The 22,187-nt window shown below is 38.2% G+C and overlaps 1 protein-coding gene across 3 annotated transcripts in view; it reads right to left on the reverse strand.

Moving 5' to 3' along the window:
• The window catches only part of LOC128732850 (cadherin-87A), a 473,132-nt gene that overhangs the window by 255,847 nt on the left and 195,098 nt on the right, over positions 1-22,187 (reverse strand). For all 3 annotated transcript variants that reach the window (XM_053826265.1, XM_053826266.1, XM_053826264.1), the window contains one exon: positions 11,576-11,596. The gene's annotated coding sequence lies outside the window, so the exon portion shown is untranslated. The remainder of the gene's footprint in view (positions 1-11,575; positions 11,597-22,187) is intronic.

The following is a 22,187-nucleotide window of genomic DNA, read 5'->3' on the forward strand; positions in this document are numbered from 1 at the left end:
AAAAGTCAATTTATAAGTTGCTTGTAGATGCTTAAATGTTTGTGATGGCATGCGAATTTAAAACAATAATTCTGCCTAATATTTTTTTAACAACCACTTTACCGTCTTAAGCGCACTTAGTTCAAAACTTTTCTCATGCAAATTCCTCAGCACAAATTTAAAAAATTTCCCGGAGGCTCCTTTCTAAATACCTATCATTTATTAGCAAGCACTGTGTAAATATTAACTCCGCACTCGCACTCTGTAAATATTCAACAGCTTCTACCTTGTGAGTTGCTATTAAGCTTGGCTTGACATAAACCGTCGAAGTAAAAGGCCGTGTTTGGCTTCCCAAACAAAGTAGGATGAAGTACGGCTATGCAACATCAAAGATCAATCCCATTTGAAGGAAATCTGTGTCCTCTAGCGCACGGCTGGTCTGATGCTATACATCTACGTGTTGCCAATCGAAAGCTGGGGCAGACGTCAATATTTACATATTATTATTGAATCACTGTGATTTTACGAAAACAATGTTTCAAACACAAAAAAATATTTTTAATAATTAAATTAAAAAACAACTAGAATTGCATTTTCGGCCAAAATACATCAAACGATTATTATTCAATTTCAATAGCGCAAAAACACATCATTACACCCTCGCATGCAAATAACATTCCAAAACCCGCCATCAGTCGCAAATTGCTTCCGACCAACATCCTACATATCGCTGGATATGGTTTCCCGCTCAGAATAACGCTTTTCTCGCGACAACAGGACCATGGTATGCAAATGTTTTAATGTGTGCCTGTGCGCTCGTGCTTGCTTCGCCTTCCATGTATTACGAGCAAAGTAAATTAAACACAAATAATTAACTTCTCTCTTCATGAATAATTAATTTTATCAGAGATTAACTTCTGACCCCGCAGTCAGGCTCCAATGCTTGCTTGAACCATAGCGTGAAAAAGCTTTATGCTCATCGAATTATCCTTTTCTTCCAGGTTTAGTATTATCCGTCTGTTCTTAATGTTTGAGGCAAAAAATGCAGACGTATTCATTGAATCTATCCATTAAATATACCATGACAAATGCAAATTAAAGCCTACCGAGTGAATAAAAGCTATTTGCTCACACTTTTACAAATATTAAAACCATGAACGGAATTAGAATAAAAAGCAGTGAATTAACTCGAAAATAATGCTTTTTCGCACACATAATCCATAAGAATAGAAATAGTTTAATGTACTCAAGAGCAGTTAATCAACATCAATTCATTTCAAACCTAATCTTACTTGGAATTCAAAATAAGCCTGTCTGAGTTTAAGTGCTAAATGATGCTGGTAGAGCGAAAACTAAAAAAAATTCAAATTTCACATGCCGTTATCCGAGAGCAAATCGATCAAACGTAAACAATAAATTTAAAATTTTAGATATATAAATTTGAAATGAATGAAATAAATTTAAATTTTTTTCGTATATTATATTGAACAATCACGTTTCTTTTATCAACTACTAGCTGACCCGACAAACTTCGTATTGCCACAAATCAAACTGTGCTGTTCATAAATTGCAAATCTCGGATGAGCCTTTGTCACAATCTCGAGTTTAGCAAGTTTCTAGGGAGTCCCCCCATTGCTACGCCAGATATTTAAAATAAAGCCGATAGCATTTAAATATTCGCCGTGATAGTATAACATTTCGCGGAAAACCAATTCTCAGTAGACCATAACGCGGAATATAGTGTTTCGCGGTAAACACCAGTTCGCAAAAAGTACCATTTCACGAAGAACCTTTCTGCGGAAAGTACCATTTCGCAGGTATGATCCTTACTTGCTATCGCTCGTTTGGCCCCAACTGAAGGAAGGTAATAGCAGTCAGTAGGCCTAGGAAAGCAAATAAACAGAACAACAGTTTTTGGAGCGTCTTAATAGAATACGAAACCTGGAAATTAAATAAAAAGAAAACTTATCCAATTTATTTCTACTTATTCTTGACAGATACGTATTTCGCCTACGACTTGCAGGCTTCCTCAGTGTCTGTTTTCGAAGTTCGAAAACAGGGGTAGTCCGTTAAAAATAACGAATAAATACTTTAATCAATTTTACCCCAAAGCGATGTTTTGAAATTCCGGATGTTGCAGACGTGCGGTTCTTCCGCGGGCCAAACGTCGACTCAGCCGACTATCTCCTAGCAAGCAAGACACGCGCCCGGTTGTCCAACGTATTCAAATCGAGACCAACGAGGAAGATACGACTGAACATTCGGCGGTTATCAGCGGAAGGAGTTGCTGCAGAGTACTATCGGAAAACTGATGAGCGGATCGGCGAACAACTTGTAGAGATCCTGAACAAGCGGTGAAAGCACATCCACGAAGTGATCAGAACTACAGCGCGAGAAGTGTTGGGTACTACTGCTGCTGACACCTCCAGTGAGTGGTTCCACACAAAGTGCCAACGAGTGTCTGACGATAAGAATCGAGCCAGAACTCACATATTGGCTGCAAATGTAACACTTTTTTTTGTCCAACGCCTCTGTGGTTCATAGGTACACGGGTACCAGTGAGCGACACGCCCTGGCAGGTGTTGTGGGTTCAAATCCGGTTATAATCTCTGATTACAGCTTGGTTCGACCCATGCACCTTCCAGCATTGGACAAAAGGTAGGAGTCACAACGACAACTTGTTAAGTGTAGCTACCTATTACCCCCCCCCCCCCCCCTTCCTTTCCACTCTTTCTCCTCCATTCCCCACTTTCCCTTACCGTCCCTTCATCAATTGTAGAACCATCGTTTCAAAAAAAAATATTAAATGTAACACGCCAGAGCAGAGAGAGATACCGAAATGTTAGAGCTGCCGAAAAGAGGCTTTACCGTCAGTACTTTGATCACGTTCTTGCGGAGGCGGAGAATTGTTTCGAGATGCACGACACGAGAAGCTTCTTTAAAACGATCAACGAAATCAGCAACTAGAGCGTGCCAACTCCTGTTATGTGCAATGACAAGCGGGTGGGGGTCTGATTACCGAAAGATAGGAGGTGGCCAGGTGTTGGAAACCACATTCCGATGTATTGTTGAACGGTGAATAAGATGGAGCTGTCAACAGAAATAGGATAACGATTCAGGATGATGGCAGTGAATTTACTAATTTTGGACGAAGTTAAAAATGCAGCTTCTCTAGCTGCTGTAAAGGACGGCATCCCCACCGAACTTTTAAAAGTCGGGAGCGAACGTATTGTGCAATTCATCAGGTTATACTAAAAGTATGTACTAAGGAGGAACTACCTACAAACAGGGTGGAAGATCTCATATGCGTTAGTTACACAAAAGCCCATCAACTCGAATGGAGCAATTAGCGAGGCATTACTTTCCTCAATTCGGTAGCGGTACCATCATCACGAAATCTCACATGCTCCTAGGGTTCGCGGATGACATCGATGTCGTCATTGTGTGGAAGAAGCGTACACGCATCTTAAAAAGGAAGTTGCGAGGATAGGGCTTATCATAAACTCTGCCAAAACTTAATATATGGTGGGTGGTAGAGCACGAGGTAGCCCTTCTGGTTTTGGAACAGCGGTTGGAGATATTTTGAAGTTGATTGTTTGGTTCTAACAGCTTAAAGCCGGGGTGGCTCTTGCCGTATCAAGAATTCCAATCCACTGTACTCGGACCTGGGTTACTCGACGTCAATTCGTTGAGCATCTCAACAAACACAAGTCGGCTTCAGCCTGGTCATGCCATGAACCACAATGGGCCCCTCAATTCCTGGTGCCGGTGGGGTTCTTGAAAACAACATATTTCACTGCACAATCGTCCCGCATCCTTACAACGTGTTCGGACAACCGTAGACTCCCAACTTTGGTCAAGTGCATGATGGAAATCTCTCCAAGTAGTGCCTGCAACTTGAGGCTCATACGCCTACGCCACTCTTCGCTTTCTGCTTATACTCAACCAAAAATGGACCGCAACACCTTTCGTTCAAATACGATTAGCGCACGTATTTCCTCCGTAAGCAAAATTACTGTCTCAAGTTCGTAGAGGACTACAGGTCTGATTAGCGTGTCGTACATCGTTCGCTTTGTGCGGCAGCGTTTCCTCTTGGCTTTCCGAGGAATTCCGATCGTTTGCTTCTAACTTTTTCCTTTCGGTATGTGCGCAGACAATAGCACCAAAATTAGCCATACCATACTACTACACTTTAAAAAATTGACACGTTCAATTCATGAGAATAATCATGTGAACTTCTGTACAACAATTTACATGAACTTAATGGGAAAATTGAAAAAATTACAGGGATCGCACGTAAACCGGTTAGTATGAGTGAACGTTACATGAAGATTGCAGTGGCTGAGAGTTACCTTTGTTTTCACGTAAACTTGATGTGTCGATTTTTTTTTTTTGTGGTATGAAATCATCATTGAGTAACTCTCGTTGAAACGGGACCACTACTGACACGAGGTCCTCAAATATTGGAACTTTTGCACTTAATTGGTTGAAAATGGTTAAAAAATGAGAATTACATCTTTAATACCTCGAAATAGTAGATCCCTCGTTCGCCAAGGGACCCAACAGTTGAATTCAAAAAAAGTTGAATTTTGAGTAAATATTAAGATCTATATCATATGATATTTCATAAATTTGCAATGAAACGACTAACATATTGCCCGGTTCTGTAAAGAAGAAAAATACGGCTTTCAAACGCAGAAAAAAATTTTTGGCGGCCATCTTGAATTTGGTCGCCATATTGGATTTCGTCAATAAATCGCCGTTTTCGCCATGAATCCCAGAACCGATTTTCGTTTTCGCTCGATTTTAATTTTAAGACCACCTCCGGAAAACTGAGAAAAAATGCTACAAGAAACATCCATCAAATTAGATGTATAGTGGCATTACCTAAACTTAACTGGTTACAATTGTCATTTAATGGTATATCTTGATAACCAGTTTACGTGATCCCGGTAAATTTTATCAACTTTCCTATTAACTAACGGGTGACTACTAAAATTTTGAAATGTTTTCGAGGTCTCTATGCACAACAACAAACAAGCGCAGAGAGCAATGAGAGTATATATGTATCTCTCTTTCTCTCTCTCTCTCTCTCTCTCTCTCTCTCTCTCTCTCTCTCTCTCTCTCTCTCTCTCTCTCGTCTTTCTGACAGCATTTTTTGTTATTGTTTATGCTTGGATCGTCACCGAAAAAGTAAAAAGTTATGCTTGCCAAGTTTTGCTCAAAATAGCGTCAAAATTTACGAACCAGCATTTCAAAAGCGAAAATGTTGCGACTTCGACTATTTGCCATATATGAACTTGGACGTCAACCATGCCGCATTTAGCTCTGATTGTTTGATTTATAAGAGACTTTTAGATCAAAAGAAAAGCAACTTACGTTTCAATAAATAGCAACAAAGTTCCAAGAAGAGTGTGAACAAAATCGATTTTTTGTACTTGAATATTGCGGGGTTATCAACAAACTACGTACCATTGCGTCAGATTGTTGAAGAAAAACGTCCTCAGTTGGTGTTTTTATCAGAAACTCACATTGTTGAAATTGAAGCATATGATCAATACAGCATTCCTGGATACAAAGTTGCTGCTTGTTTATCACATTCTAGACATACTGGCGGTGTTGCTATTTATGTCAGAGAATCAGTTCAATTCAACCTTTGTCTTAACGAAGTGAATGATGGCAACTGGTTCTTGGGCATTACAGTTGTGCGTGGCATGAAGATGGGTAACTATGGTGTTTTGTATCATTCTCCCAGTTCTAGTAACCAGCGTTTTGTTGAAATCCTAGAAAACTGGCTAGAGACATTTCTTGACTCAAGTAAATTAAATATACTGGCTGGTGACTTTAATATTAATTGGCGTAATAACTCAGATTCACAACATTTGAAGCATTTAGCTGATTTTTTCAATTTAATACAAACTGTAGATGAATATACGCGTGTTTCCCAGCACAGCAGAACCCTAATTGATCATGTTTATTCCAATTTTGACACTATTTGTTCAGTTGTGGATACTAATTTGAAAATAACCGATCATGAAACATTAATAATTAACGTTTTGGAAAACTCAAATAATAATGAAGATTTTATTAAACTGAAGTGCTGGAGAAAATATTCGAAGCAGGCTGTTTCTAATCTCGTTGAGAGAAGCGCAGATTTTCCGCTCGCGGGCGACAATTTAGATGAATCTGCAGCTGTTCTTACAAATACTTTGAAAACGTGTACTAATAAATTGGTTGAATATAAATTTGTTTCTTTGAAAAACTCGAACAGCTGGTACAACTTAGATCTCTTACGTCTTAAACGTAAGAGGGATAAATGGTATAAAAAGTTTTGTAGATCTAATAGTCAAAATCATTGGAATAAGTACACGTTCGCGCGTAATAAATATTCGCAAGAAGTTAAGAAAACTCGTTGTGAATATATCCAGAGGAAGATTAGTCAACATCAAAACAACAGCAAAGAGTTATGGAAAATTTTAAAGTCTTTGTTAAAACCTAGTAATTGCAAACCGCGGTCCATAACTTTTAATGGCACATTAGAACAGTCTGAACAAGTAATTGCATCTAAGTTTAATGATTATTTCGTCGATAGTGTTTCATTGATCAATCAATCTATTGAATTGGTCAATGAACCTGATGAAATAAAACAGCCTTGTAATAGTAATTGTAGATTTGAAAGTTTTCACCCAATTACATTAGATGAACTTAGGATTATTTGCTTTTCATTAGAAAAAACGACAGGCGTAGATAACGTAAATGCTAGGGTTATTCAAGATTGCTTTCATGTCATTGGTCATACCTTGTTGGTTCTGATTAATGAATCTTTGCTAATTGGCCATGTTCCTCAAGTGTGGAAAGAATCGTTAGTTGTTCCGATTCAAAAAGTTGCTGGAACGATTAAAGCCGAAGAGTTTCGTCCCATCAACATGTTGCACACTTTAGAAAAAATCCTAGAGCTTGCTGTTAAAGATCAGCTGCTGGAATATTTGAGTTCGAATTCCTTGTTAATTCCAGAACAATCGGGTTATCGAGAAGGTCATTCTTGTGAAACCGCATTGAATTTGGTATTAGCAAAATGGAAAGACTACTTAGAGCAGAAGGAGACGATAGTTGCTGTTTTCTTGGATCTAAAACGCGCTTTTGAAACAATTTCAAGGCCCTTATTGTTGAGAACAATCAAGCGCTTTGGAATTACGAGTACAGCGTTAAAATGGTTTGAAAGCTATTTGTCTGATAGATCTCAAAGGACTACTTTCAATGATTTTGTATCTAATGCAATGAGAAACGATCTAGGTGTGCCCCAAGGAAGTGTATTAGGGCCCCTTTTGTTTATTATGTACATTAACGACATGCGCCGCGTTTTACATTTTTGCGATATTAATCTTTTTGCAGACGACACTGTGTTGTTCATTGCAGCTAAGGATTTGCACGAAGCCGTTTTACATTTGAATGAAGATTTGCGTTCTCTTAGTAGATGGTTGAAGTATAAGCAATTGAAATTGAACATAACTAAAACTAAATTTATGGTGATGTCGCGAAGTCGATTAGATGAAAATGTCTCAGTTATGATTGATGATGAGGCAATTGAGCGCGTTCGGGAGATTAAATATCTTGGTGTAATTATTGATGACAAACTAAAGTTCAATGCTCACATTGACAATGTCATCAAGAAAATTGCCAAGAAGTATGGAATTCTATGCCGATTGAAAAAAGAATTAACTATTTGGAGTAAAATACAGCTATACAAATCAATCATCTCTCCTCACCTAGACTTTTGCCCTTCCATTTTATTTTTGGCCAATGAAACACAAATAGTGAAACTACAACGATTGCAGAATAAAATAATGCGTTTAATATTAAGATGTGACAGATTTACTTCCTCGATTTTAATGCTAGACGTTTTGCAATGGTTGTCAGTGAAGCAGCGCATTGTTTATTTGACTATGGTGTTTATTTTTAAAGTAATCAATAGTTTGCTGCCTCAGTATTTGTGTAATCGAATTGAAAGAGGTAGAGACTTCCATAGATATAATACAAGGAACGCGGAGGAAATAAGAACACCGAATTTCTTATCATGTGCTTCACAGAACTCGCTTTTTTACAAAGGAATAAATGTTTTCAATTCGATGCCAAGACACATTAAACGTGCAGCAACATTTATGGAGTTTAAAAGACTATGTATTTCACACGTAAAAGCTGTTTTTTAAGATTTACTTATTAACTTATAATTGACGAAGTTTTGAACGAAACAAATGATTTTTGTGGACCATTTTGTTTGAAATTATTTACTTATTTATTTTGTTTGATGAATAGAAGATTGTAATTGACGAAGTATTTTTATGAATTATCTCATAGTGTTCGAAATTTAAATTGTTTTTATATTTTTAAATTTATGACTTTTTTTAATTATTGTACACTTTAACTACTATGTTCACCACGATGGTGATGATGGATTTTTTTTCTTATTATAGTAATTATAAAATAATACAAGAGCAGTCTTCAAAAGTTTGAGCCTCGCGCGCGGTGTACAGATATAACGATCGTTTAAATTTGATTACCTATATCTGTATGTGAAACCAGATCGTTTTTTTTTTGTTTGAATAACTGGTTTAAATTGTTATAATATTAATTATCTTATAGATATATCGTCTTGCTCAAATCTTTGTGGGGGTATGTGGCGGGACCATCATCATCATCATCATCATCATCATCATATCTTAAGATCCCCAACAACTACTCACAAACAAGATAGTGGATAGTTATGGAAGCCGAAGGACTTCGTTCTCATTCTCGTGCCTTCAACAACCGGGATTCCGTGAGCCAACGGGATGCCGCAAAAAATTTCAACTTTTCTCACCAATACATCTGCAAAACATTGAAAAGAGTCGGAATAAAGTCCCGAATGCAGACAAAAGTCCCGAAATACTCTGAGGAACAGATTTCGATGCTGAAATCCCAATGCTTGATGCGTTGATAATACAAATATTCCGGAAAATGCTTTATTTTGGACGACGAAAGATGCTTCCCTCTTCCGGAGACACACATTTCTACTGTATCTCTGAACATAAAATAGGTATAAGTTTAAACATAAGTTTGAATAGAAAGTGATGCTGCATATGACCATTTCCGAGAAAGGTATTTCTAAACCATGGTTCGAGTCCTCTGGTTTGGCTATCAATCATGACGTGTTCCAGAACGAATGTTTGAAAAAAATTTTGATCCCGTGTGTACAAAATAATCATGCAGATGGACAATAGGTATTTTGGCCGAAGAAGCATCATCGCATGATGCCAAAAAAATACAATCGTCCCTGAAAACCCATTCGCTCCCATTTGCACCCAGAAACCACAACTCGACCAATCTGCCTCAGTGTCGCCCAATCTAAGATTTCTTCAGAATTTTGAGCTTTTTTATGTACAAAAATAGCTAAAAAGGCACGAATTGTAAATAGTTGGTTGGTAGAATCAAGAGATGCATTCCCAAAATTGACATGACGACCGTACAACGCTCCTGTTCCGACATCAAAAGGAAGCTTATCCGAACAGCCGATTATGGACCGTTTTTAAATGTTCACTAATTTTTTTTTCAACAATGGACAATTTCAGTAAATCTGATTTTCTTCAAGTATCTTTGCCTTTTTTTGACAGCTTCAGAAATAAATTCCAAAATTTTAGACGTTAGTTTAGTTGTCCGTTAGTACAGTTAGTTCATGTAAGTCTGTACACAAGTTTGCATGAGTTTTCGCGTAGATGCGACGTGTCGATTTTTTAAAGTGATATGCACGCGCGAAAGAAGAGTACCCGAGTGAAAAAGAAATCATCCACAATCTTCATTCTGGGGGATTAACTTTTGTTTTACAGTTCCGAGAGAAGTGAAATGCATCTTTCGCACAGGTGAAAAAGTTTAACATTTTCTATAGAATTTTCACTTCGCTTGGTACTTTATACAGGACTAAAAGGTCCAAAATTACGCGTAAAAATAGATACGAGAATCACAACCACATAAATTCCGAAAACCGCGTAGATCTAGAAATTCGCGTAGAAAAACGCACACGTTCCGTGTAAAAAGTGACTTCAGTGTACTTCTTTTCGGTGTACACTAAAATTACAGAACACCTACGCGGCTTGGTGAACTATACAGACGCGGCCCGCTCCTACGCTTTGGACGACTTGTTTTGCTGACACTCGTTTGCAAAGGGTTGATAGGCGTACAAAACCAAACTCCTGAATTGTATGTAATATTCTAGGCCTACATAATGTTCCAACTTCTGATAAACACTTTCGACCACAATCTGTATGTAACAGTGAAAAGCTTGCCACGCCGTCTGAATGAATAAGAATCCTCCAGATTCAATCGGACCTGTGTTCAGAATCGTTTATTCGTCGATGTAATCTATGAAAGCAAACTGAAAGAATCAGAAACTGTAATATATTGCCGATCGCCCTTCGGATGGAAGATAAAGTTTATGGTTATAGCTATTTGCTTGTTAATGAGATTTTATTCTGGTAATTTCGTTTCGTTTCGGTTCAACTTACGCTCGACTAGAGGGCATCCGCACCATATACATAGTTCAGTGCTGGAGAGTCGACCGCCTGCAATCATTGCAATCAAAGGAAGAGTAGGACTACGAAATTTTGTTGTCACAAACACGCTAACGGTTGGAGATGGACCGGTGGTAGTGGTGTGCCAAGTATGTCACAGTGGCCGACCTTCTACATGATTTACTGTCAAGAACAGTAATTTGAGTATTCACAAAGTAGGTATTCACTCAAATCCGAAACTGTATTATGTTTTTCTTAAGGTCAGATTTTGAAGTTTAAAATTTTTAAGGATATCAAGCAATTGATACAAAACTAAAATTTCGTTAGGTGACAGTGCTTGCAGAGTAGAACAATTGTTTTTGAGACTTTAATCGCTGATGGCGAGTCTCAAATAAAGTGCTTAAAGTGTTCTACAGTTGTTTATGGAAGGTCACTGTTAGCCACTGCCCGATCCTTGCATGCGATGCTCTGTTCTCCGGCTTCGAAGGTCAATTCTGTATCGCATTACTAAGCATTGAATAAGTCAAATTAGCTTCGTAAACTTACAGATATGCGCATATAAATTGAAGCCACTATTGTATGCTGAATGGTCTAGAATATCGATGCGGTATTAACGAGAAACTAGCAGTCATTAACTTTTCGTCGAAAAGCCCAATTTCAGAACCAGTTTTTGGGCCCAAACGCGAGATTCTGTTTAGAAAAATGTAAATACTGTATTCTTTTTGCCTATCTGAACACAGCGAATATATTTTCATTAACAGAATTTTTGTTTCAAACAAAAAAACTGCTTTTGAAATTGGCAGAATCGATGATGACTAATTTCAGCTTAAGCTTTCTGAACACAAAAACGAGACTACCTTCAATTTGAATTACTCGCACCAGTACATGAAGATGCAATAATTAAATCGTTTAACTGGAATTTCTACGAGTGGTTAGATAGCTTTATTGGGTAAAAGCAAGGCATTTGTTTTGACAGCTAGTTAATAAATAAATCTAAACAAAATAGGATATATCATTGATTAGATTATTTCCCTGCAACAGGTTAATGCACTTACATGTATTCTCAAGCACACAACCTGAAAAGAAATAATTTAAAAAATCTATTAGTTATGTTTTCTGTTATACATTTATCACCAAAGATATAAAAGTGCATGAAATGGAAATAACCGCAGTTATGATTGGTAGGTAATAGCATTCCGCCAGTTATAAGGAAAAGTAATTTGACATTTTTATTTTTCGTGTGCCCTAAAGTTTAAATTGGATAGATGATGAGAAATCAAAGTGAACTTCTGACAATGGTCAATGTACTTTTAATTAATTTCTATTCCTTTAAATATTGAAATTTAATGTTGCAATTCAAAGTTCTTCATAGTAAAAATAAGTCTAATTAGAACTTATCGATATAGGATTGGACGATGGGGAAATTTTCTAAGATCGAATAATGAAATACCGTATTAAAGTGCACTCCATGCTCAATGTAAAGCCGCTAACTTGTTTCGTTTTTGTATAAAAATAAGAGAGGGAATTACTTTTTCTTTTGTGATCTCACACACATTGGATAGTCCCGTATGTACTTACTTACTTACTTAGGCGGTTTGCCGTCCTACGACAAAGCCTGTTGAACAAAATTTCTCTATGTAACTCGATTGAGGGCTACCGCTCTGTGTAGTGAGGTTTGAAAGTCAGCTTGCAGTCAAGTGTAACTCCTAAATCTCTAATTTGGTAAACCCGCTCAAGCCTGTGTCCAGCAATTAAATAACCAAACATGATCGGTTTCTGTCTGCGAAAATAAGTAATCACATTGCATTAGTTGATGCTTAGTATCAAAAAATTCCGGAAACACCAACTCAGCATACGATCTACACATAGTTGCAAATACAGCAGTCCCCCGAATAACGCGGTGGGTGGCGGTGTACACCCATGGTGATTTCTTAGTTGTCCATTAACCAATAAAGTTGATTTTTGGTACATTGTTAGTATGTGGTACAACCTAGTCAACTACCAAAAATCAACTTTATTGGTTCATGGACCGCTGAGATATCACGATGGGCGTACAGCACCACCCATCGCGTTATTCGGGGTATTCCTGTAGTCACATTCACTAGTACTGTTGATGATGTTATAATTTTAACGTCGTCGGCGTAAAACAGGCGGCATCCAGATGGCGAGTTATCGTTGGTCTGAAAGCGCGAAACGCATCAGAGGTGCACATTTTGTTATCTATTTGCTATGTAATTTCCAATTTATTCAATTTATTTCCACCTCTCGAGGACTGATCTCGACTCTTACTGGCAACAGTAAGATCTTCGAGAAACAGTGCGCCGATCTAAACTTTGCGATATAAATCTTCAAACTCACATTCGTTATATACAGAAAGCTTGTGCATTTATTATTGCAATGTTAAGCAGTCGCCGAGACTTGATCTACTATTTATTCTGATTAAACCAACTTACTGCAAGCCAAGCTGTACGAGTGTAATTTGCAGAAAATTACAATTCAAATCAAAATTACAATTTATCATGTAAATCGAATAAAAATCAAACAATAATGGAACTTTGAATTGAAATTGAACTGTGCTTTAATAACACTGGTCCACTGTCCTTGTTCCGCTAGCATATGAACGGTTCCAATTCACCATCCATTTAATACAGCGATGCTAGATTTCAGTAGAGAAAAGGTCCCAGTTAATGCCGTACTGAGAGTATTATATACAAAGGCGCCAACAGGACGCGAATTTTTTCCCGTTTCTCACCATGCCACGCGCTTGGTCTCTATTGCCAATATTTTTCGAAACCTTCCCGCATAAATTATCCACTGCTACATTCTCCCGCAATGTTTTGAATATTTTAGGGTGCGATGGATCGGCATTTTCCTTGTTAACATTTTTTCCCCTTCTTTATTGTTCGAACGAATCAACTGAGACGCATACCTTTTATCCATTCTGTAAATATTACGGGCGGTTATCGGCCAAGATGATACCGCGACCTAAATATGGCGCGCTGCGATATATGGAAAGCAAGATTGTGCATATAAATTAACGGTTCTCTATGTTGTCTAACTATTTTTAATCGTTGCAAGTTTGACGATAGGTTCCGGCTTTCATTTTGATGCTTCAGGTTTGAAAGTTAAATATGGTAAGAAGAGATAATGAATTATGTAAATTTGGTATAAGGCGCACAAAAAACTTTTACTTTTACTTTAGCTGTTACTTTCAAGTTGAAAGTTTCAACTATATTTGCAGGACTTACTGCAGTGAAGTTAACTGTACTTTTAATTTTTCATTATATCCCAGCAAATTGTGCTACCCCTACCCTTGAGAATATTCTGTAACTGCGGCGACAAAGCGCTAGCAATAAAAGTCGAGCTCACGTTTTCGTCATTTTCAGGCAGCTGCTTAAGCAAAGTTAAGGATGCAGTATTATAGCAAACTTTTTGGAAACCAAATAGCAATGAAAAATCCTCGCTTTTTCATTTTGAATAGTTCATGGAAAACTTCAGTAAAGTTCAAAATTTTCATTTTGTATGTGTACAGTTTATTTTCGCAACAGGTTAAAAATAAAATAAATAAGACTAGTCGTTTTTCTACTGCTCGGCATCTCCAAGGTTTTATATCTTGTAGATCAGTCAATTAGTATCGTAAGAACAGAAAACAACATTATTGCAAATAATCCCATTGATAAGAAAAAAAGCACGACATATCACGACAAAAAGAAACTTCATCCAGTAGAAAGCATACAACCTCATCAGCTTGCCAGAGAAGCATACTTCAACAAGCCAAGAACCCACTTATATCAAAAGGTACTCATGCACTTCCTATGTAAGCTGGTAAGGCATTTCAAATCCTTACACTACATGTCAACCGCGATTTTCCTTAAAAGAACAAGTATCCAGGATGGGAACATACGGGCAGTGTTGACTGCTATGCTAATCGTATGATGCTCATATTAACTACCTACCAGTAATGAATAGAAAGGAGAGCTACACATCAAGAACACTGGTAGGGTAGATGCTCCAGTAGTTGTGGTAGTACCAGAAGTGGTGGAAACTCCAATTATTCCATTATTTTTGCAGATTTTGGTACAAGTGTGATAAGTATCGAACTATTAGTACCAGTATCATTTGGTAAGTATCAAACATGTAAACTATACCAAAATCGGCAAAAATAATGAAATATTTTGCGTTTCCACCATTACTGGCACTACCACAACTACTGGAGTATCTACCCTAGTACATATCAAATCTACGGCCTAAGTAGTAGAATTCGGTTTGAGAAAAACTGTAAATTAAATGATTTTTATATAGCTACTAGCTGACCCGACAAACTTCGCATTGCCACAAATTAAACTGTGTTGTACATAAATCGTGAATCTCGGATGACCTTTGTTACAATCTCGGGTTTTGCAAGTTTCTGGGGAGTTCATGGGTGTTTTAATATACAAATTTTCCTCATAGTAAAGTAGAAAACAACTCCCCCATTGCTTAGTCTGATAAAATAAAGCCGATAGCATTTAAATATTCGCCGAATACCATTTTGCGGAACACCAATTCTCGGTTGACCATAACGCGGAATATAGAGTTTCGCAGAATACCATTTCGCGAAAAACCTTACGCAGGATGTACCATTTCACGGAAAATCTTTTCGTAGAAAGTACCATTTCGCAGTGGTGACCCAACTGAAGGAAAGTAATAGAGGTCAGTAGATCTAGGAAAATATATAAACCTAGAGTCGTTTTCCTACCACAGGGGTGAGGGGTCTCAAACCATTATAAAAAAATTCCTGTCTCTAAAACCCCCCACATGCCAAATTTGGTTCCATTTGCTAGATTAGTTCTCTAGTTATAAGGTGTTTCATTTGTAAAGGAGCCCCCCCACACTATTGAAGGGGGAGGAGATATAATTCCCCTCCAATAGATATAATATAATAATAAAATTCCAGATACGCTGATTTGCTGCTTACGTTAAGGCTTATTAGTTACCTGGAATGGGTAGTTTAATATACAAATTTGCAATTTTTCCTCACAGTAAAGTAGAAAACAACTCCCCTGTTCCCTCATTGCATAGCCAGAAAACGGATAGTAATATTCGCCATGATTGTACAACATTACGCCGAATATCATTTTGCGAAAAACCTTAAGCGGAATGTACCATTTCACGGAAAACTTTTTTGTAGAAAGTACCATTTCACGATCCTCTCCTTACTTGCTATCGCTCGTTTGAGGAAACCCAGGTAGACCTAGGAAAACAAATAAACCTAGACAGTAGTGTATTCTGCGGGGAGTTGCCTCCCCACAGTGGACGGCGCTTCCGACGGCGGGTCGCCGGCAACACCGTCTCGTCCTGAATGATCTAGTGTTACTACACTCAAGTACTTTTTTTACACGATTTGTTTTTTCGAATATTGAGAACGGGGCTATTTAGGGACCATTCATTTATTTCTCAATACGTTTGGGAGAGGCTCGACATTCGTCACGTATTTTGTAAATGGTCCCTAAATTGCACCGTTCTTGAGTAATCGAAAAAAAACAAACTGTGTAAAAAAAGATTCGAGTGTACAGCTAGTTTTTGTGGTCTTGTTATTGATTAATGTTTTATGGAAGAGTCTCGAATTTCTCGAGTTCGGTTAGTTTTTGAGTTTCGCAAAAATTTCTGTTTTATTTGTATGAGAGTCCATATCCCCCTACCACAGGGGTGAGAGGTCTCTAACTATCATAAAATAAATTCAAGACTCCTACATGCTAAAAAAATTTTGTCTCCAAAAATACACACATGCCAAATTTGGTTCCATTTGCTTGATTAGTTCTCGAGTTATGAGGAAATTTGTATTTCATTTGTGCAGGAGCCCCCCCTCTTAAAGTGGGGAGGGGCCCTAATTCACCCTAGAAAATTTTCTTGCCCTCGAAAACCTTCACATGCCAAATTTGGTTCCATTTGCTTGATTAGTTCTCGAGTTATGAGGAAATTTGTATGGAAGCCCCCCCCCCTCTTAAAGGGGAGAGGAGTTATAATTCCCCTTATAAAGAGGGGAGGGGTCTCAATTTACCATAGAATAAATTCTTGTCACCGAAAAAACGCACATGCCAAATTTTGTTCTATTTGCTTGATTAGTTCTCGAGCTATGAGGAAATTTGTATTTTATTTGTACAGGAGCCCCCCCTCTTAAAGTGGGGAGGGGTCCCAATTCACCATAGAAAATTTTCTTGCACTCTAAAGCCTTCACATGCCAAATTTGGTTCCATTTGCTTGATTAGTTCTCGAGTTATGAGGAAATTTGTATAGAAGCCCCCCCTCTTAAAGGGGAGAGGTGTTATAATTCCCCTTATAAAAGGGGAGAGGTCTCAATTTACCATAGAATAAATACTTGTCACCGAAAACACCCACATGCCAAATTTTGTTCTATTTGCTTGATAAGTTCTCGAGTTATGCAGAAATTTGTGTTTCATTTGTATGGGAGCCCCGCTCTTAGTGGGGGAGGGGTCTCTAACCATCACTAAAACCTTTCCTGGCCCCAAAAAGCTCTACATGCAAATTTTCACGCCGATTGGTTCAGTAGTTTTCGATTCTATAAGGAACATACGGACAGACATGCGAAAACTGCTTAGAACATTACATGTAAATATTGAATGATAATTTTGTACCTATCGCAGCGCCGCTCTAGGTGATTATCGGAAACATGGATATTTGGGGTTTCTCAAACAAACGGATATTTGCAACCCCAATTAAAAGGGGTTCGTGGAACTAACTTTGTCTGGAATTTTGAGGGAAGGTGTAGATATTCTCAAGGATTCGAAAACTGTTAAAAAGTAAATTTTCACAAAAATGGCGTTTGTGGGGTTTCTCAAACAAACGATTCATTTAGGTTTGATAAGCTTCACACCCATACCAAATGTACCATGTACAAAACGCTAATGAGACCGGTAGTCCTCTACAGGCACGAAAAGCAAGCAATGCTTGACGCGGACTTGAAAGCACTGGACGCTTTTGAACGCCGTGCGCTTGGGACCATATCTGGCGGTGTATGTGAGAACGGTATAAGGAGAAGCAGGATAAACCACTAGCTGGTGCAGCTTTTTGGCGAACCCAATATCCAGAAAATTGCTAAAGCCGGAAGGGTACAATGGGCGGGACATGTTATGAGAATGCCGGACAGCAATCCCGCAACAATGGTGTTCCCCTCGAATCCAGTTGGAGACGCAGAAGTGTGCAGCATGTTCCATGGTTAGACTAAGTGGAACAAGACCTGGAAAGTGTCGGACAGCCGAGAAATTGGAGACGGATTGCCATGGACCGAGTTTGTTGGCGGAATACTATCATGCAGGTGAAATCCAAACGGACATCGCACCAGAATAAGTAAATATTTGAGAGATCCTAGAGCCCGTTGCAGTATTCGATTTGATCACACATTGAAGTTTAAGCCTGCGGAACAACTCACCCTAGTGAGAAGACCCTGAAGTTTGTCAAATGGGTAATGACTCTAATTAGTCATGTATTAGGCAGCACAACTGTTTTATAATAAGTGTGCTAGCAGGGTTTTCCTAGTAGGGGCCGGCTCGACTGCTTCAACTATCACGGCATAACGCTGGTAAACGCCGCCTACAAGGTGCTCTCCAAGATGCTGTTACTCCGATTACCACCGATAGCACAAGATTTCGTAGGGAATGTACAGGTGGGTTACATACTTACTTACTTACTTGATTTTTACCAGCCGACAGCCGGGGTGGATATTGCCGTATCAAGAATTCCTCTCCACTGTACTCGGTCCTGGGCTGCTCGTCGCCAATTCGCGTCTCTTCACACACAAGTCGGCTTCAAGCTGGTCGTTTCATGTAACACGTTGGGCCCCTTTATTCCTGGTGCCGGTGGGGTTCTTAAAGAGAACGGATTTCACTGTACAGTCGTCTGGCATCCTTGCGACGTGGCCGACCCACCGTAGTCTTGTAGTCTTCCACTATTCGCCGAGTGTACGATGAGGATCTCTCTAAGTAGTGCCCACAACAGGTGGCTCATACACCTACGCCACTCTCTGCTATCCGTTTGTACTCCACCAAAAATAGTCCGTAATACCTTTCGTTCAAATACGGCAAGTTCACGTATGTCTTCCGTAAGCAAAGTTGTTGTCACAAGTCCGTAGAACGCTACTGATCTGATTAGCGTCTCATACATCGTCAGCGGCGGCGAATGCTCCTCGATCGAAGCGCTTTGCGGAGGGAAATGTAGGTTCGATTTTCAGCTTAAATGCGTCGTTGAATGTACTTACTGGTATTATTATCTGCAGTGACTAGAGATCCCAAACGTTGCTTTCTCTGGAGCCGTTTCCTAATATATATTGGGTTTTCGACGCAGTGATTTGAAACCCTATCCTCCTAGCCTCCGTTTTTAGTCTAGCGTAGATTGCCTCCGCAGTCCCAAGGTTTCTAGTAATAATGGCGAGGTCGTCTGCGAAGGCTAGGAGTTGACTAGTCTTAATGAAGATCATTTCTCTCGATTCGATGCCCGCTCACCGGATCACACCTTTAATAGCGGCATTGAATAACATACTTGACATATAATAAAGCCTTGGTCAATTCCCTTGCCGTAAAAATCGTTTTATGCTTGCAACGGCATATACAATTAAAACAATCAAACTAATCTCATGTGTATGTCATCATGACTCAAGTCTTACTTGACGTAGTTTCATCTTCGTATTGTATATTGTTCGGTGTACACATACCAATGCTCGAGTTACGGTCGTTGATAATAAATAAATTCCGAAACGGTGCAGCATGCAACACTATTTTTCGTGACCTTAAACGGAATAAAAACAGGATGTTCAAACTATACAGTAAAAAGATTTGTCGAGACAGGATCTGTTGAAAACCGTAAAAACCGGTAGAAAACGAAGCGTTAGAGCTGCAGACGTCAAAAAGGTTGTTCGAGAGCGAATTCGCTGCAGTTGCGACCGGTCTGCACGGAAAATGGCAGTTGGACTGAATATCAACAGGGAATCTCATCGTCGAATTTTGAAAATGGATCTGGATGTGAAAGAATTCAAAAAACGTAAAATCCATGGATTAAGGGAAGCAATAAAACAAAAATGGCAGGAAAGGTGCAAACTGCTGCTCCGTCGGCACGGTGATTCCGAAGTGATCTTTTATGATGAGATATTGTTTGTTCTTCAAACGCCGCAGCATGCTCAAAATGATAGGTTGTGGTCGGTTTCGATCATGGATGGTCCAAAGCATAAACGGAATGTACCACGATACCAAAATTCATCAGCGGTCTTGGTATGGGGAGGCATTTCAAAGAAAAGGAACATTCCTCTTGTATTTATTGAAAAGGGTGTAAAAGTTAATGCAAAATACTATCTAGAGATGGTCTTAGAACAACATTTGATATCTTACGTTCAGCTTTTAACAGAATGGAGCTCCAGCCCGCACTGCAAAACTTGTGCATACGTGGTGCAAAGCCAATCTGACAGATTTCATATCGAAAAAGGAATGACCTCCGAGTTCTCATGATTTGAACTTCTGGATTTATATATATGGGGATATATGCAGCAAAAAATCAAGGATTATTAATATCATAATTTAGATGAATTTAAGTTTGTTATCAACAAGATATGGGATGACATTCCGATGGAAGTAGTGCGTACCGTATATGACGACTTCAAAAAGTGTTTGAAACGTTTTTTCCATCCGGTTATAATCTCTGATTACAGCTTGGTTCGACCCATGCACCTTCCAGCATTAGACAAAAGATAGGAGTCACAACGACAACTTGTTAAGCATAGCTACCTATTACCCCCCCCCCCTTCCTTTCCACCCTTCCCCTTCATTCCCGAAAAAATCCTTCTTCATTACTTCCCCTTACCGTCCCTTCATCAATTGTAGAATCATCGTTTCAAAAAAAAAAATTAATATATGCCTGACCGCATTTCAAGGTCATGACTAAAGTCACGAGTTTGGTCAACGTTTTTTCCAGGCAAAAGTCGATTCAATAGAGCAATGATTGTTTGTTGCGTTCTGTATCTATAGGTAAACTACTTCTAAAACTAAAATTCGAAATAAAGCCTTTATTTACAAAAACATATGACTTTGTTTTTGTTCGAATGTATATGTGTCACACTGTAAGTACAGCATAGTTCCGCCAATTCAAAATATTTTTATGTTTACAAAAAAGTGTAATCTTGTGTGACATTTTGTTATAATATCTTACGTGAGTGCTAGAAAATCCGACTCCGTTATGTTTTATGACCTAATTTGAGTGGCTTTATTTATTCATACTAGCTTCGATGTCCAATCATTAGCAAATTACTCTATTTGTTAAAAAAGTTCATATCATTATTATCAATTTATCAGTATGTATAAAAGTATCGAAGGTTTTCTATCGCAACAGTCGACACGGCACTGGAATGGATACTCCCGTAACAACACACCCGAAACAAAGAATTAATTTCATAATCGCATTCGGATGCACCAGTTATTTCCCACCCATGGGAAATATGGGAAAACCAAACAAACCATTTTTTTGTTCTCTGTGAAATCCAATTTCTATTCGATAATTGCTCTGCCATGCAATTCCGAGCTCGAATCGTTTTTACGGTACTAGTATTTTGCCAATTACTCGCATAGTTTTCCATAAATTGAATCCAACACGATCCTATGCACCACTTCCGACAAACTGCAGACTGCAACCTGTCCGCAGGCGGAACTGGACCTTTACATGCTGGTGTACATTGTTGTTCAAACTCGATTTCTGTTTTCCACATTCGATTTGGAGAGCAATTTTCCAGCACACAACGATAGCTTAATAGAATTGAGAGGCGTAGACGTGGTGAATGGGGTCGCCAGAATTACGACCGCATATAAATATGATAGTTTCGGTGTTTTACTTGACTGTTGATAATTTTATTTGCAAGCATCGTAATCAATACCAATACGTATAACGAACTTCTGTACTTAGCTATATTTATGAAGAACGCCCATATGAACCACAGCACAAGATTGGTTAGACAAATGTATTTAAAATGCGAAATGTATTATGCAAAATAGCTTTTTAATGATAAAGTTGAAGTTAGAAATAAAACTTTTCAGCAAAACATTGAAATAAACTTTTTAGAAAGTTATTTGCGTAGTATATAAGAAGGTAAAATCAACGCTTAAAAATGAAAACTACTGATTGTAAACTGTTAACGAAAAACGAAGGTTGTTAGGTTTCTAAAAACATGTTCAAAAACGGGGTTGAACGGGGTAATATTTATAATTTTTTATTATAATTTTATTATGATTTTATTATAATTTTTTTTATAATTTTATATAATAATTTATATAAAAATCCTAAAAATCGGAAAGAGGATACAATTTTTTATGAAATGCAATCAAGGAGTTCATAGACAAAAAAGTAGTGGTGCTATGTATATTAGATCAATTTACAAAGCGCCTACATCGAATGCATACAGATGGGGTCGCATGGTTATCTTCAGACAATCTTGATTATTTCTATTTAAATTTAAAAGTTTACTTAGTAAATGTATGTGGCACAATTTATAATATTAAAAAAACATATTTCGGAAACCTTCGTATTTCCGATTCATGTATTTGACTTACTGATGAAGGAAAATTCCTCGAATGTTAGTCTAGATAAAAACCCACCAAAAAGGACGAAACACTAAACAAGATCAATCGGAATGGT

The sequence above is a fragment of the Sabethes cyaneus genome, chromosome 1 (assembly GCF_943734655.1).
Source record: "Sabethes cyaneus chromosome 1, idSabCyanKW18_F2, whole genome shotgun sequence".
Lineage (NCBI taxonomy): Eukaryota > Metazoa > Arthropoda > Insecta > Diptera > Culicidae > Sabethes > Sabethes cyaneus.